General features: G+C 46.3%; 1 pseudogene; it reads left to right on the top strand.

Annotated features, from left to right (window-relative positions):
• The first annotated feature begins 1,011 nt into the window (after positions 1 to 1,011).
• On the top strand, positions 1,012 to 3,687 carry LOC115555044 (uncharacterized; annotated as a pseudogene).
• Positions 3,688 to 4,623: the final 936 nt, after the last annotated feature.

Here is a 4,623-nt window from a genome sequence, read left to right on the forward strand (position 1 = left end):
CGGGGGAGGGGTGGGCGGAACCAGGAAACGTGTTTCGAGGGATTGAGGGAAAACAGGGGAACAAATCAGGAAGGTTAGGGCGAGGGAAATGCCTTGCGCCAAAGAGGGCATGAAGAAGAAAATAATGTACAAGCCACATGCCTGGGGTGCCATGTGCAAGGCTGGAAGAAACTCGGATTTCCTCTTCCCTTCTTTTCCATCTTTATATAGCTTGTTTGTTTGTTGTTCATTTTTTCTCCCTCTTCATTTTTTCTTTTTTCTTTCCTTCTCCCTTTTCTTCTTCCTTGCCTTTCTTTAAGATTGTTTCCATGTGAATCTACCCCCTCAGCGCCATGTCTCTTGTTAATCCTCCCCATGGATCCTCAAACTAACTGTGAAGGCGGTCACTCTTCTGATTGGGGGGAGACTCTTCAGAGAAAGTTGTCATTCTTTTCATTAATTTCATCACTTTAAAAGTTTACCTCCTAGTTCCAAGAGGGCAACCATAAGCCGCCCCTGTAGCTCAAAACTCTGACCGTAAGCCGCCCTTGTTTCTCACCCTCTGTGGAAGTAACCAGTCAGAGCCAGCATACAGCTAGGCAGTTTTGAGAGGAGCACAGACCTCCGGGACAGTCCTTGATGACCCCTTCGACCCCTCCATCCTCGCTTTAGATCGCTTTATTAAAAATCGCGGATATTTGTTGATTATTTTATATCTTCCTAACAGTCAAAAAAAACAATATTGCCATTTATCAACTATTCTGAATGGTATGGCCGCAGAAACCGAGGCTGAAGCAAAACGTTGTTCCATTTGCACACCGCATCTACAGTGGAGTTATTTAAAGAGAAAGCTAAGCTAAACTGACATATGGAGAATGTATTGAACCTTTTGGAAAAATACCCCCAGGGGTGCCCGAGAGGGGGGGAGGATGAGCACCCCAGTCGGACGGACACAACGGCAACAGACCTAAGCAATGGACAAACGACTATGAGCAAGCAGTGTACATGTGGGAAAATCTGCAAGAACATCCAATGCCTAAAGATCTACCGAGCGAGGATGAAGTGCCCATTGGGAGCAGAACACAACGCACAGGTTTTAAACCTGGTGAGACCCAGGAGGGACCAGGCCCGGAGTCACCACATAGTGCCCGGAACCTCCAAGTTTTGGAAGCTAATCCCTCAACATCAAATCTGACAAGAGGCAGATCAAATGGCCAGCAGCTAGCATGACCTCACTGTGGAAGCAGTTCGATGATGATGTTGACCAAATTCTGGAGGCAACGGTAAAGGGTGGGGCTGACAGGAAGCTTCAAGCTATGACAACAATCATTGTCAGTATTGCAGCTGAGCGATTCGGTGAGGAGGTAAAGAAAAGCTCTGAAACAACTTACTCAAAGAACCAAAGAGCTGTGAGGATCCATAACATCAGGCAGGAGATGAAGGCACTGTAGTTCCAATTCAAGGAGGCCGTAGACGAGGATCGCATTGGCCTGGCCTAGCAATGTGCATCCTACGGAAAATGATCAGGGATTCTCCGCCGGGCTGTGTGTCATCGGAGGCGGCGCCGTGAGACAGGGGGAAAAGCGCGCTGCCTTTATCTTCAACCCCTTCAAGTTCACCAAGGATTTGTTGGGGCCGAAGCACAGTGGTAAACTTGCCTCCTCACAGGAAGAGATAGACCAACATCTGAGGCAGATGTACAGTGACTCCGCAAGAGAGCAGGAGCTGGGAGAATGTAACATCCTCATAGACCCCCCTGAACCTGAGGTGCAGTTTGACATGTCAGAGCTGCAGCTAAAGGAAGTCAGGGAGGTCGTCCGCAAAGCAAGGGCAAGCTCCGCTCCAGGACCGAGTGGCACTTCATACAAAGTGTATAAGAACTGTCCCAAACTCCTGCTGCATCTGTGGAAAATCCTGCGAGTCTTCTGGAGAAGAGGGAGGATCCCACATCAATGGAGAGTAGCTGAAGGGGTGTGGATCCCGAAGGAGGAAAACTCTACCCAACTGGACCAGTTCCGCATCATCTCCCTACTTTGTGTCGAGGGAAAGATCTTCCTCAGCACTGTTTCCAAACGGCTGTGTACCTACCTTGAACAGAACACCTACATCGACACATCTGTCCAGAAGTTTCGGGAATTCCAGGCTGTCTGGAACACAACGGTGTGGTGACACAGCTGATAAGGGAGGCAAGAGAGACCAAGGGCAACCTGTCAATGCTGTGGCTTGACCTGGCAAATGCATTTGGCTCCATTCCACACAAGTTGGTTCATCTCACTTTGACAAAACATCATGTCCCCAGCAAGTGTACAGACTAGGGCTGCAACAACGAATCGATAAAATCGATAAAAAATAATCTATAACTAAAAGCGTTGGCAACGAATTTGGTCATAGATTCGTTGAATCGCACAAATAATACGTCACTCTTAGGCGCGGCACTGTTTACAGTCAGCCGCCGACAGGTTGGTTCATGGTTCATGCATGTCCACAGCGACCATACAAGCTGTGGTCGTATTTAGCAAAATAAGACCACAGCTTGTATTTTGGTCATATCTTAACAATTGACTGTAGGCCTATATAAAAGTGTTTTACCTTCACTGTCTTTCGGTTAAAAAAACTCCTTTAACTCAGTATCCGTCTAGTCCAACCAAAAACTCTGTCAGCTGCTGCTGCTGCAGACGGTGTTCTGCAGCGGTGTGCAAACGGGCTCGGAGTCGGCACCGCGTGCATCAACAGTCATTCAAAGCAGCGGTAGTAATCACACAACCGGACGGTGTAGAAAGTCCCGTCAGTTAAAAATAGTAATCCAGTTTTTAAATCCATCCCTTGTATACTGTATAGATGTAAATGTTTTTTTGTTATCCCAGTTATGTTTTTTAATTTTTTTATCATTTAATATTACTTTTAATAGTTCCGGGACGTTGGAGCAACAACCTGGTGTTTTTACACTTCAGTCTGCCCTGTCAATTCGAGGTAGTGTTCAGTTTTTGAATAAAGATGCGGCAATTACAAATTTTTCTTTTTTTTATCTGATTCATCGACTAATCGAAAAAATAATCGAACGATTAATCGATTATTGAAATAATCGTTAGTTGCAGCCCTAGTAGAGACCTCATTGCTGATTACTACACCAATTTCAGGATGAGGGTCTCTTCGGGAGCACTAACCTCATGTTGGCCCAAGGTGGTGTTCGGTATCATCACAGGGTGCACTATCTCTGTGACACTATTCTCCCTAGCCATGAACATGCACACCAAGTCTGCTGAGCTAGAGTGCAGAGGGCTCCTATCGAAATCCGGTCAACGGCAACCCCCCATCAGGGCCTTCATGGATGACCTCACAGTCATGACAGAATCGGTCCCAGGCTGCCGGTGGATTCTGAAGGGACTCGAAAAGGAGATGGACTGGGCCCGGATGGGAAAACCAGCCAAATCAAGGTTTATGGTGCTGAGGAAAGGGAAGGTGGTAGACAAGTTCCGCTTTAACATCACAGGCACAGCCATCCAAACCATCTCAGAGGAGCAAGTCAAGAGCTTGGGCAAGGTTTTTGACAGCTCTCTGAGAGATACAACATCTATCCAGTCGACCTGCACTGAGTTGGATGGCTGGTTGAAATCCGTGGACAAGTCCGGCCTACCTGGAAACCGATGCGGCAGAGAGGGCCTCAAGATGGCTGTGGCTCAAAAGAGGAGAGCCATGGAGTCATGGTAGCTAGCTAGCCATCTGGACACCGGCTGGGTCCCCTAGAGGAGGGCGTATTATATTGAAAGACCCGAAACGTCTGATGATCCCAGGCACATTACTGATGATGTGTCCAGAGGCATCAGTAGATGTTTGTACACAGCGAACAAAGGCAACTACAACCACAGTTATAAAATGTCTTATTTCCGGACTAACATTAGTATTCGTTAACATTATATTCAAAATACTGACATTCACGTTTAACTGAAAACCATTTTTATTTGGTTAACTGGATGCTATATCTCCTCAACAACAACAATAACTGTGTTTGTGCTTTTCTGGTGTCTTTCATTGTTGTTGTTTTTTGCATTTCTGGAAGCTGAAGCTGGACTTGCTGGTGAATTGTTTGAGTCCCACAACGGTTGGTCACTGTAAAAGTTAACTTCAGGCCCTGGCGCTGAGGCAGGGTTGATTCTGCATTGCTGACACCGTCTGGATTCATCTGGCCATACTCTCTCTTAATTGTAATTAATAACCGTGTTTAACACAACAAATTAAACAATCTCTAATTAATCGCCTGATTAATCTTCTTATTAATCAATCTAAATTGTTTTATTTGGATTCGGCATCACTGATTGAAAAATGCATGTCCACGTTTATTTATCCGTGTCCAATTGTGCTGTTAGGACTCGGGACTTGACTTGGACTTGCACGCAGACTTAAACCCTGCTCTGTGTGTGTGTGTGTGTGTGTGTGTGTGTGTGTGTGCGTGTGCGTGAGCGTGTGTGTTGCCTCATGTGTTGGCTTGCGTCTGTCGCCATCCGTATATGGTTTGTCTTTTCCTAAATTGTCTTTGTTTTGTCTGGGTGAATGCAAGGGGAAGGCATGGAGGCCAGGGGTGTCATTCAATTCTTTCATGAGAGAAGAACTGCTCCTTGTATGGTTGTCCGTGTCCGTGTGTTTGCC

Source organism: Gadus morhua, chromosome 12, assembly GCF_902167405.1.
Source record: "Gadus morhua chromosome 12, gadMor3.0, whole genome shotgun sequence".
Taxonomy (NCBI): Eukaryota; Metazoa; Chordata; class Actinopteri; order Gadiformes; family Gadidae; genus Gadus; species Gadus morhua.